The sequence below is a fragment of the Eschrichtius robustus genome, chromosome 15 (genome assembly GCF_028021215.1).
Source record: "Eschrichtius robustus isolate mEscRob2 chromosome 15, mEscRob2.pri, whole genome shotgun sequence".
Lineage (NCBI taxonomy): Eukaryota > Metazoa > Chordata > Mammalia > Artiodactyla > Eschrichtiidae > Eschrichtius > Eschrichtius robustus.
In genome coordinates, this window is record NC_090838.1 from 53,389,134 (window position 1) to 53,402,486 (window position 13,353).

The window sequence follows — 13,353 nt, forward strand, 5'->3', positions numbered from 1 at the left end:
AGGGTGGCTGTAAGAGGCAGCTTCTTGGGTCCTTTCCACTCTGTCATGATAATTCTCTGATTCAGTTTTTGTTTTTGTTTTCTTTTGTCACACCCTGTGGCACGTGGGATCTTAGTTCCCTGACCAGGGATCGAACCTGAGCCCCCTGCATTGGAAGCACGGAGTCTTAACCACTGGATCACTGGGGAAGGCCCTGATTCAGTTTTTTCTCAGAAATGAAAATAAACCTTTCCTCACGGGAGAGGGGGTGAAGGCCAGTTGAGACTCCACTATATAAAACACTACTGCTCACAAATGTTCCTCTGCTAATCCCTCAAGAATCTTGAAATTGGTGGTAGACACTCCATTTTACAGGTGAGGTAACTGAGGCTGAGGATGAAGGAAGTCAGGCACACATACAGCCTTACAAGGTGTTTTGGTTTAAGTGTAGAGTCTGGAGTCAGACAGCTTGGGTTTGAATCCTGGTTGTGCAGCTTTCTAGCTGTGTGACCTTAGGTAAGTCATTTAACCTCTCTGTTTTATCCTCTGTAAAGTGGAAATGATAGTACCTCTTAAGGTTGTGAGGATTAACCAATTTAATTAATTATAGAGAGCATACTGAACACGAATACCTTGGCACAGAATGTGAGCTAAATAAGTTCATCTATTATTAAAATCATTATCAATGTTTGAACTAAGTTTGAAACACTATAGGAATTTGATTCATACAAGTAGGAAAGCAAAACTAATTTCTCTTTCACTTTCTCCTGTTACCCATGTAGATGTAACAATATTTTCTTCGTTTCCCAGAAATGGCTCTGTTCTAGCATTTCAACATAGTCATAGGTAAGATTTCACAGTTGGAGAAGTAAGATTTCATAGCTGGAGAGCACTAGATATATTCCAAATCGATTAATCATGTTTAGAGACCTGAATTCTCTAAACTCATCCTGTAAGCCGATGGCAGAGGAGAGTCTGTGTATTCAGGCCACGAAGTATTGTCTTCACTAGTCGTGACAGGAAATTGACAAAAGCAGTCTTTCTGATCTGGACTTCAGGCTATGTGCCTTCCCAACCTTTACAAGTACACAAACAATACATTTTTTTAAAGTATATTTTAGTATTTATAATATATATATTTTAAATATATTTAGTATATTTAGCATAATGTCTAAGGTTTTCTTTAACAGGTTTAACCTGAATAGCAACATCACCCAGGGCCATTGTCTCAGAATCCATTCCCAAGTCTAGTGTAAACTCAAACATCAATGCAAGCAATGAAAACGTGCTTTAGGTCAGTTCGGAGGGGTAAAAGTCCCAAAGGGGCTTGTGAGATTGAAGCACTGTTGGTATGTTTTGTTGATATGTTCCCTCCCTCCCCACTCCAGCAGATGTCTTGGTTAAGGTGATGGTTAAGTCAGAGCACCTGAAAGAGCCTTTGAGTGGGGACTCTTCCAAAGGCTTAAAATCTGTGGGGAGAGAAATTAAGCCGGAGGTAACTGAGGATTGAACTAAGTGGCTGTGTGCCTGTCGACCCTTCTTGTTCTGGTGACAAGGTCAACAGTCCCTGGTAGGAATCTCCACCCCCTGCACATTCTCATTTTTCTCCCTCTCCCCCTCCCCCCTTTGCTCCCCCCCTTCTCCCCTACTCCTGGCTTTTGGCTCTTACCCAGGTGGGAAACTTTCTCCTACGTCCTGACTTGCTGGCCCACCTTCTGGCTGGGATCAGGGAACACAACTGAGGGCACCAGGCATGGCGGGGAGGTGTCAGACCGTTTAGGTGATTAGGCTCTAGTCCCAGATGAGACCCTCCTAGGTTTTTGGACAAAGTCTCCATTCCAAATCTGCTTTCTTAGCTCTGTAAAATCCACATGTGAGTTTAACAAAGGTTCTAGTTCTAAACGTTACTTGCTGAGACCTAATTGACTAGGAATACTACTACTACCTGCATTATTGCCAAATCTCTGAGCTGGTTTGGGGAAGGACCATAACTACTTAGATGGTACAAAGGACCCCCCCCATCCCACACTCCTTATCTCCTCACAGTTCAGGTGGATGCAGTCTTTTGCTGTAACAGACATCAGTGATTGCGGCAACTCTGGTGTCCCTCATTGTTCACCTTCAGTTGACAAAACTTATGCTTCCTCAAACGAATTTTCCTCCTGTAAAAAGATCTGGCATAACTTCTGTGCCTCAGTTTCCTCTTCTATAAAATGGGAACAATAATAGCACCTACCTCATAAGATTGTTATAAAGATTAAATGAGTTCCTATGAAGAGCTTAGAACAGTGCATGGCATGTAATACAAGTTACAAAGTGTCAGTGGTTATAAGACGTTACTTATAGGGCTATAAATTGCCATGTACCTTCTAGAAAACAGGGTAACAGACATATCAAGAACCCAAAACAAATGGCTCTCAAACCCACATATCCAACTTCTAGAAATCCCAGAACGATATTACTTGTTAAACTCATATACCAATATATTTCTCACAGGATTATTATAATAAAAGTTAGAAATATGAATGTTGAAATCATATGGGTCAAATAAATCATGGTACCCTGTACATGATGGACTCCTTTATAGCTGCTAAAAGACTATAGCAATACAAGTTAAAACAAATCTACAAACCTGTGTGCACATAAGTATAGTGATGAACACTCCATGTGAAAAATGGGTGTGCGCACAGGAGGGTGTGGGCCGTGGCCTTGTGAGTTTTCCTTTTTTCTTTCATAACTAGAGAGGAGATCTGCAGCACATGCTAAAGATAGTCAAATCAAACCAAAAGTGGGAACAGAAGACAATGAGTTTTTTTCAGGAAGACTTGACTTTAATGATAATTGTCACTTAGCAGTTTTTCCTGAAACTAGTTGCCTTTCATTTTTATTTTTGAAGAAAGTTTGCTCAGAAAAGGACAATCCTGTTAGAGATAAGCAACAGCTATCTACCTAATGCTGCGGTGCACCGGGTCATTTTTTTGGGCATCATTCCCTTGTGTTCCGGGGCTGAAGGCAGCCTCCATAATCAGGTGGTAGGAATGTGTTGAGTCTTGACCAGCTGTAATAAAGAGCAAAGGTGGTCTCACACAATCTCTACTTTTGTTTACAGCTCTTAGGAAGAAAAGAAAGACTCTATTCAGCCCCAAATGATGAAGGCAGGCTGACTGGAATGGAACAGTACATGTTCTGGAAGTTTAGTTGTTTTATTCAAGATGTGTTAATGTGTGGTTACTCCATTTGCAAGGGAAAAAGCCTAATTCATTTCTATTATGTCCAAGTGCCCAAATTAAAGGGAAAAACCCCATCAAGGGTTAAAACCAGAGTGTCAACCGAGACCTTCACGAAGCTTTCCCTTCCCTTGTAGTAATCGGGGGAACAACCTGGTAAAACACAATGAACTGTGGCCAGAACCACTGATATCACTAATGTCCCAGGAAGAGTGTGGTTAAAAACCACCTCCTTGTGCTAAATTTTCATGAGAGAGAGGAATTTTCATACAGACATGAACCAAGACTTCTTACTTGATGGAAAAGATGTGAGTTCAAATAAGAAACTAAATGAATTCAACAGTCTACAATATAGTTTCATAACTGAATTGTTTAGCCTTAGACTCTTTAAAAGCTAACATTTCTCTACCAAGAGGTATTTAGGTTGTGTTTTCTTTTTCTCCCTTCTAAAATATTCCTCGAAGAGATGCTGTGAATGTCACATAGGTTTTCTGGCGACACTTACAGTCTCAAAGGGTAGGTGTGACTAATTTCCTGTCTTACCAGCTAAGGACCCTCATCCAGGATGCCCTAGGAACCCATGAGGCAGAGAAAAGATGGCCCTTCCTCAAAGGTATGGATGGGTCTTTTGGCTGTTGGTGGCAGTCGGTACTTACTGTGCCTGGAGGATTAGGCGTGCTTCAGCCAGAATCGAGTGAACTGCAAGCCCCTAGTGCTAGTCTATGTCATTTACTGTGGAGAGCAGGCCCCCTCTCAGTCTTCATCATGGAAAGGTTATGCTTGTACCCCAGCCCAAGGAAGAGTTGGCTATGAATTCATCCATTTATGTCATATATTTTATCACATTCCCTCTGTGAATCAGGCATTGTCCTGGGTCCTGGGGATTCAGTAGTAAACCTAAAAGACTAACCCCTTTCCTTATGGACTTTACAGTCTAGCCAGGAGACAGACAAAACTATGGAGTTAATAAACTTGGTTGATAAGTTTCATGGAGAAAAATCAGGGAAAGGATAGAGAAGGGATGGTGTTATTATGGTCTTTAAAAGGTGGTAAGGGAAAGCCTCACTGAGAAGACGTAGGAATGAGCCATGAAGCTAGCCATTGGGGTAAGAGGATTCCAGACGGCGTTGAGGCCCTGAGGCAGGGCTGTGCTTGATGCGTTCAGAGAGCAGCATGGAGACCAGCAAGAGAGGGAAGGACAGAGGAAGAGTCATTGGAATAGTCTGGAAGATAGTGTGGCAAAAGGGACTAGATAGTGAGGCTAACCAGAACAGTCTATTTCTCCCGGTTTTTGATGCGAACGAGTGTAAAACTGGCCTGGAGCTCTGTGGTGATGGAGCAGATGTGTCAACAGAGTTGGTTGGCACTTACAGAATAATATTTCATCGTGTATACCACATTTTCATTCACTGTTGAACTTCTTAGAGTTATTTCCAGGTTTTGGCTATTATCGTCAGTAATGCAGCTGTGAACATTCATGTCCATGTCTTTGGATATGAATGTTCATTTTTCCTGGGCAGATTTCTGGGACTGGAATTGCTGGGTCAACTGGTAATTTATGTCTAACTTTTTAAGAAACTGGCAAGCGATTTTCCAAAGTGGTTACACCATTTTACAATCCCATCAGTAACACATGAGGATTCCAGTGTTTCCACATCCTTCCCAAAGCTTATTATTCTGTCTCTCCCGTCACAGCTCTCCTCCCATCATAGCAGTGGTATCTCACCATGGTTTTAATGATCCCTGCCCTCCCTAATGCTAATGATCTCGAGCACCTTCCATGTGCTTATTGGTTATATATTGCACCTCAGAAGATTAATGACTTTTTGGCTGTTGCTCTTTAAAATCCCAAGAGAGGGAGATTATAAACATTTCTAGGGGTGGAAGTGGATTTTCTGTCCTGCTCATTAACTGCTTTCTCCCAAGCACCCAGCACAAGAGTTTGAGAGGAGGAGGTCATGTATTCGTTTCTGATGGCTGCTGTAACCAATTACCACAAACTTGGTGGCTTAAAAACAACACACATTTATTCTCTTACAGTTCTGGAGACCAGAAATCTGCCATCAGTTTCATGGAGCCAAAATCGAAGTGTCAGCAGAGCCTCCGGGGGAGAGTCCCTTTCCTTGTCTTTTCCAGTTTTTAGAGCTGCCTTTTTTGCATTCTTTGGTCCATGACTCCATCTTCAAAATGAGCTGAATACCATCTTAAATCTCTCTCGGTTTCCTTTGTAATATGGTTTCCTTTCTCTGCTGTAGTAAAATCTCCTTCTCCCTCCTTAAGGATGCTTGTGATAACACTTAAGACCCACCTGAGGAATCCAGGGTACTCTCCCTATCTCAACACCCTTAACTTAATCACACCTGTCAAGTCCCTTTTGCTTTATAAGGTAACATTCACAGGTTCCAGGGATTAGGACCTGATTATCTTTGGGAGCCATTACGCAGCCCACCACTCAGTAACCATCTGTTAAGCCAACGCGGCTTCACTAGCTCTGGACTTGGAATTGGCTGGTCCGGGGAAGACCCTGATGCGGGAAGCCTTCTGGAGGCACAGGTAGGCCCTGGGGGGATACTAGCGCCATTTATACTGCAGATCTCTTACCTTTTCCTCCTTGCTTATATCCTCCTAAAACACGAGGAGTTGATGGCGTCTGAGAGCTGGGAGGGGCTGCCAGCCGTGTTACTGGATGACGGTGTGGGGGGCAGAACTAGAATTCTGGGCCTCTGCCCGCGTCCCTGCCTTTCCCTCCCCTCCCCTCCAGGCCCCCTGCCCCCAGGCAGGGTCCTCCCCCGCTCAGCACCTCCCGAGGTGACTCACTGTCACAGTCTCGGCGGCAGCCACGCTGCGTCCCCGCGCGCGGCCAGCAGGGGTCAGCATCCTCCGCGCAAAAGGCTGCCTCCGAGGGGTGGGACTCTTCGCCGCCTTTCTTCCAGCCGCCGTCAGTTTTGTTTCTGTTGCTGCGTCACCGTCTTAGCCAGAAGGCTTTTTGCGTCTTTTTTCTTTCTTACCCTAACGGCTCTCTCCCGGCCCCCTCGGCGTCTCCCCCTAGACCAGGCAGACAGCCGCCTGGTTGTCTCTTCAGACAGCAGCCCGTGAGTGGGCTGGTGGAAGGCTGGGGGCAGGGGGCTTCCTCCTCCCCTGGGCCTGGAGGAAAAGCGGCCTTGTCCCCAAAGGCGAGAGGAAGGCGTGTGTGCCTGGGTGTGGTCGTGCTGTGAGGAATAATGGGCTCAAGGATGGGAGGCAGCAGTTTCTCCGTGCGCTGAAAGCCCAAGGGAGGACTTCCTGTTAGCAATGAACCGCAGATGGTTCTGACTGATGTAGGATGATGCAACTTAACGATGTTTTGACCTTATGATGGTGCGGAAGTGATATTCATTCAGTAGAAACTGGACCTTGCATTTTGACTTTGGGCCTTTTCCCCGGACTAGGGATGTGCGGGTATTCCTTTGTGATGCTGGGCACGGGCAGCGCAGCCCCAGCTCGCCGTCAGCTGCCCCATCATGGAGGGTGAACAAGCCATCAGTTTTACAAATCATTCTGGACCCGGATAACCGTTTGCTTTTCACCTTTAATAGAATATTCAATAAATTACATGAGATAATTAACATTTTGTTGTAAAATAGGCTTCGTAGTAGATGATTTTGGCCAACTGCAGGCTAATGTAAGTGTAAGGCAAGGTAGTCTAGGCTAGGCTGTGATGTTGGGTAGGTTAGGTGTATTAAGTGCATTTTCCACTTAAATGCGTCCTAAGTTGAAAATATCTTATCAGGACCTAACCCCATCGTAAGTGGAGGAAGATCTGTATTAGATTTGGAATGAGTTTCTCACTAAGGTCATCAGAGCTTCCCAACCAGATTCTTGACCAAAATTAATCTGATTAGGAAGTCCCCATGGTTCCGAGTGGGACAGTGCCCATCTCCAGAAGATGGGGGTGGAGATGTGCTTCGGGGATGCAGAGGGCTGGGCTAGCCCAGTGGGAATTTCTTAGCCCTGGGGCAGAGTAGGGACCTGCTGCTGGCTTTGCTATAGGCTCTGAGCCAGGACTGTGATTAAAGCCTTCATCGAATTGGCTGCTCCCCTTCTTGTTTGTGGCCTGACCTGAGGGGTTGCTGCCAGCAGCCTCTGGTCCCACCACTGCTTTGCCACTGAACCCAGAAGGGGCTCTTCTACTGCAAAGGAGCTAAGACCTTATTTTCTTGCACCAGCATTTCCCCCATGGCTTATTTCTCTAACCTCCGAGAAGACAGATTAGAGCTTAGATCTGGTGTCAGAAAAAGATCTGGATGTTAGATCTGATTTTGCCCCGTACTAGCTGGAGATGATGCGGAAGTTTCTTTACCCCTTTATGTCTCCATCTTCTTGCCTGTTACGTGAGGGCTGCTAACAGAACCTATTGCATAGGGCTATTATGAGGAATTACCCAGTACTTGTAAAGGTTAGAGCTCCAGGCTTTTAAAACCCCGTCTCTTGGTCTGGGCATCCCAGGAGGGCACTAAGGCCAGCTGATGGGTGAGGCCGTTCCTGTGTGTGGAGGCCGGGTGGCACACACACTGCAGGGCAGGAAATACAGCCTAGCCAAGCTGGCAGAGCAGTACTCTGCAGTGTATACCCTCTTGGGAGGAGGCCTTCATGCTCCCCTTCGGTGCAGCTCAGAGATCATCCTCAGTAGTTCATTCCGCCTGTGAGGCGGCAACCGTAGTGACTACAGGAGCTGGACCACGTGGGTTCAATCCCAGCCCAAGACTCACCAGCTGTGTGGCCTTGAGCAAGTTACTTCTCCTTTGTGGGGATTGGTTTTCTCATCTGCAAAATCCATATAACATAGCCCACTGTCTCGTTACATCACAAAGATCAAGAGGTAATGCACATGATGCTGCTGAGCTGGGCACCTGCCCCTCAGCAACCTGGCACTGATGACCCAGATGGTGAACACATGGATTTTGATACTAAAGACAGAAGAATATCTTGAGTAGAAAACTGAAGATAAGTTGGGCCTTCTGGAGAGGCTCTTGCAACTGCTGGTCAACTTGCTTGTTTCTACAGCAAACCCAGGCCAGGGCAGTGCTTTAGGGTTCCTGGACATTTGTGAGCATGACAGCTGACCCCAGAAGCACCTTCAGACACTCTGCCAATATGTATTCCCATAGACAGTTCAAAGAAAAACTTAATTCTGGTTTTGAAGTAAATTAGCTTCAGTTTTTGAAGAGGATTTACAATCTGTTATGAATAAAGCTGCTATGAACGTTCATGTACAACTTCACTTCTCTTGGGCGAATATTTAGAAGTACGATTTGGGGGTCATGTGGTTTCTATGCTTGTAGAACTTCTGATTGAAAATTGTGAGATAGTTGGAGAATTGCTGCCCTCGTGGGAGAGATTTCAATCAGATGTGACAGTAGGGAGAATACCACAGATATTATTGGGAGTCAGTGGGTTGTTTTTGTGAATAACAAGCAGCATGTGTGTGCGTGTGTGTGCGCGTGCGCTTGCCAGGGGGCAGCGGGGAGGTTGCCTTCTACGCTGTCTCGGGGAAGCCAGGGCATACCTGCTCGTAGGGCTTCTACTGAAGCTGCAGAGAGGCAGGGCCTTGGCCTGGTCCCTCAGGGGCCCATTCTTGTATGTCACTGAAATCTGCATTCGTTTGGGCTTAAGGGGCTGTTTCTTCGGAATTTCTTTATTGTCAGCTTGGTTCAAGGCAAAGTCATTCAGAATTAAGAGACCTTCTACTGAAGGCTGGCCCTCGGTCCCGGCACATGGCGCTTATGCAGCGCCATGTTTCTGCTTCCTGGCCCAGTTTCTTGACCAAGTCCCTACATGGAGCACCCACATTCTCCTCTAGTTCATTTTCCAGCCTGTCACAGCAAGAGACTTCTGTAAAGGAGTCAAAACCGGGCGAAGACTTTTCATTTCCATCAACAGTGCCCAAACTGCCTTACACACTAACTTAACTTACAGGACAAACTGTGCTGCTTAATTGACTTTTCATGTGTTCCTAACCAGAGGGGAAAAGAGGACATTCACAACCAGCCCAAATGTCTTTGTAGCATTATAAAAAGTGTTGTGTTGCTATAAACATTTTTGAGTACTACATTTTTCTCAGGCCCTGATGAAATGGGTTTCCTTAAGTAAGCAAGCAATGAAGACAAGTCATAAAACCAAAAAAAACGCTAAAAATAGGGGGGGGGGCATGGAGCTCATGTCCCATTCAGTTACAGGAATAGCTGCAGAGCACGTGTGTTTTCTATACTAGAATGCAGACCATTACACGTTACTTAGCCAGGCCAAGGTACTATTGGCTCTGGTCTCAGGAAAAGCATCTACTAGTCCTGCTGTGATCTTATTTAATCCTCGCAAACAAACCTGTGGGTAGAAGTGATTGTTGTACACGTCTTCTAGGTGACAAAATTGAGGCTCCATGAAGTAGACTAGTTGTCCTTCCTCCCTTTGCTGCAATTAAGTGGTTGAGCTGATCATGGGGAGCCATCAGGCAGGATGTCCCCAGAGTGTGACTCAGTCATTGAGCCTCAGGGTTTCTTTCTGCCACACTGTTCCCACATTTTTGTCATAAATGTCTCTGGGCCATTGGTTACTCTTACAAATGCCTTACCCCCCCCCTTTATTTTTTGAATAAAAGATTTCACCTTTACATCCCCTCTTCTGGAAGTTGGTTATCAGGCCTGTGTATCCCACCTGAGTCCTAGACCATATCAGCATCTTCTTTCATTTTCATCCACTTTCCACAGAAGTAGTTGCTCAGAGCCTATCAGATAGACCCCAAAACAAATATTGTCCCAAAGGTTGCATTTTTTTTTTCAGTTATTTCCGAGAATAGTGCTTTCTCTGAGGAAAAATAGTTCTTTCAGAATGGGCTGCAGATGCCTCCTCCTCAGCCCTGTTGACTCCAGGCACTACCATTAACCTGGAGAACTTGGTGTCCCAAACCTCCCTTACCGGGGCCACCTCAGACCCAGATGTGAAACAGGTTTTGCCCTTCCACCAGTATTCCTGCACCAAGGATCCTAACTGTCTCCGTGTCTTTTGTGGGATAAATATGAATCCATAGAGTCAAGAGGAACTCTCTCATTCTTAGGCCATGCTTCCAACATAATTGCTAGCTGTGCATGCAGTTGTTGTGGGCTTGTGTGTCTTCCTGGGAAAAATTCCTTCCCCGTTTATCGTCCTTTTTGGTTTTATAAGGTAGAATACCATTCACTCAATTTGAAGCTCAGAAAAACAATAGATGCTAAGTATTGTCACTTGCCATTCCTACTTTGTGCATTTCATCTTTGGGGCTCCTGTAGATACCCCTAATATAAATTATGAATAGTTATTATTGCCAGGAAATGTTGTAGCATATTCTTTGCAAAATGGTTATTTTAATAAACTCTGGCACCTATAACGTTAGATCAATGATTGATCTACTATAATAACAAACCACAATAACTTCTTCATTTTTTGAGCTGGAAGACTAACCCCCTTGTCTCATTCAATGCTATTTTCAATTTGATGAACACCTGCTATGTGCCAGACTCCCAGGAAAACAAAAATGGGACAACGCCTACTTTCAACTGGGGTAGGAGATGAGCACTAAAATGGTTAACAAAGTTGTAGAAGAAAAAGCAGGTAATTTTAGCTGGGGGGATGGGGACAGCTTTATGGCATAAGGAAGCTTTGAAGATGGAGATTTTGATGGTGCATACAGAGTGGGCAAATTGAGATTCAAAGGTATAAACTGGTGAGTATGGATTTTCCACTGAGGAACTGGGTCCTGGGGTCTCCGGCCAGCCCCTTGGGCTCCTATTAGGTCTCGTCAACATGTTGATCTCCAGGAATTTGGGAAAACACAAAGTGCTTCCAGGACTCGGCCCTGAACTCTGCTCTCTGGCATACAAATATGTTCAAATGAGCTTTCGCCTGATTAGGATCTGAAGTGGCCAGGCCAGCCTGGGGAATGGGAGATGGAGGTCAGTGTGATCTCAGAGTCCTGAACAGGCAGCATGGAGGTTCTGTGGCTCCAATTCAGCTCCCCCAAGCTTGACTGCTGGTTCCCTGTAAGCAGGCATCTTGCTTGACCACCCAGACACTTCTTCTGCTGGGCCACCCCACACCAATAGGCAGGGGCATCTGGAAGATAGTGGCCTTCCCTCTATGTGGCCCAAAGAAACTTGGCTTTTTCAGGGAAATGCTGTGAAGGACCCCAGAGATGACCAAGTCCACTGTTGGTCAAAGTGTGGTCCAGGATTGAGGATGGCCCAGGGCCACCTGAGAGCACCGGTTAGCCAGGCATGTCCCTGAATCTCCTTCCAGGCCGCCGGCACCCCATCTCTGGGGTAGGTCTGGGATCTACCGGGTCACAAGGTCTCTGGGTGATTCAGACTGAAAACCTCTGAACCAGCCCTCATTTTGCATCCAGTGAGTAGACTGGGGTCTGATGGGCGAAGGGATTTGTCCTGAGTACTAGGACGAGAGCCCAAGGCCGCTTCTGGTCCAGTGCTGGTCACCGCACTCAGCACGCCTGTTCTTCACTTCCACCTTCTTCTCACTGTGCAAACCCTGGAGTTCAGGTCCTGAGCGTTCAGCCTTGGCTGCCAGATCAGTGGGCTGACGGTTGCCATAGGAGCAGAGAAGCCAGGAGCTGGAAACTGAAGCCTGAAACTGGCCCCCGAAGGCTGATTCTCAGTGTTTCCAGCCTGTAGTTTCCTTACGAACAGTCCCCTCCTCTATCCAGCCCCCAGTCCTCCCACACGCCCAGCTACCTGCCCTCAGCCCTGGTCCTACATGCATGCACATCTTCATAAACCCCCGCATCACACTCAAGCCCCTCCACTGTGTGCCCCCTGCATCAGAAAGTGAGCAAATATGAATGTGCCCTGAAATCAGCATTGAAAGACCCAAGTTGCAGCCCCATGCCACCTTGAGCACGTCACCAGCCCTCGCTGGCCTATGCAGGATGTCACTCGGTATGTTTGTCACTTTGGCTTTTCCTTCTGGCTTAGATCACCCCACCCACGACCTGAGAAGACAAGTCAGACAAAACCAACCCCTCTCCAATGTGCCAAGGGGACCCCTGGTTTTGCTCACAGTTTTCTTCCCCATAGTTAGCACGTGCTGCCACATAAAGGTGCTCAATAAGTATTTGTGGAATTACAGATACATGTGAATGTAGAGACACAGAGATGCTAGTAATCAGCGTGGGCACTTCAGTTGAAAAGCCCCCTCCAGGCTGTACTTCCTGCCAATGAGTTCAGTAAACTCCTTCTCTGTATCCTTTCAATAAGCCCCACTTTGCTCTTGAGGATCTGATTATAATCAATAATGCCCTAAAACAATGGCTTTGGCCATCTCATCTGTAAAATGATGGGCTGGGTAAGATGGTCCCTCTTCCTCCCTCTGCCTTTTCTTTCGAACTTTCTCCCACCTCCTCCCACCGGTCAGCCTCTGGCTCACACACCCCTGCTGGTGTCTGCTCTCCTGAGTCCCCTGCCCACCATTCTCCCCTGGTTCACAGACTTGGGCGTATCTGTGGCCATAATACCTTGTGGCTGGCGGAAAGGAAAGAAGCTGGACTTTCTTTTGGTTCCAACCTCTCCCCTTGTCATGCGTGACCTCTTCAATCCTCCAGGACCACTCAGTCCACAAATGCTGGACACCAGGCCCCGCCCTCAGCATCTGGGGCAATTAGATAGGAGACCCAGTTCCTGCCCTCCAGAAACCAACTGTGTGTCTGTGGGAGGAGACCATGTGGAAGATCAGGTGACTACAAGAGGGACCACCCACCAGCATGTGGTTCACTCCCTGAGGAGGAGAATAAAAAGCTTAGCATCAGAGGCAGTGCTTTGGTGCCCAAGTTCTAACTTACTGGCATGAGGACCTTGGGCTACATTACAGATCTGAGACACAGTGTCCTCGTCTATAAAGTGGGGAAAACGGACCCTCCTGATATACAAAATCACCTTTAGGCCTGTATCACAGTAATAACTACTGCAGGCAAGATCCACAGATGGTTCCAAACTCAGTGGGCCGAAGTTGGAAGGGAAACAAGATATTGCAGAATCTCAAAGTGTCTCCCCCAAGGTACTTACCAATTATGAAGAGAAAAAGTAACTTTACTTTGGGGAAAACTGGCAGACTCCATCTTAAGTGATCA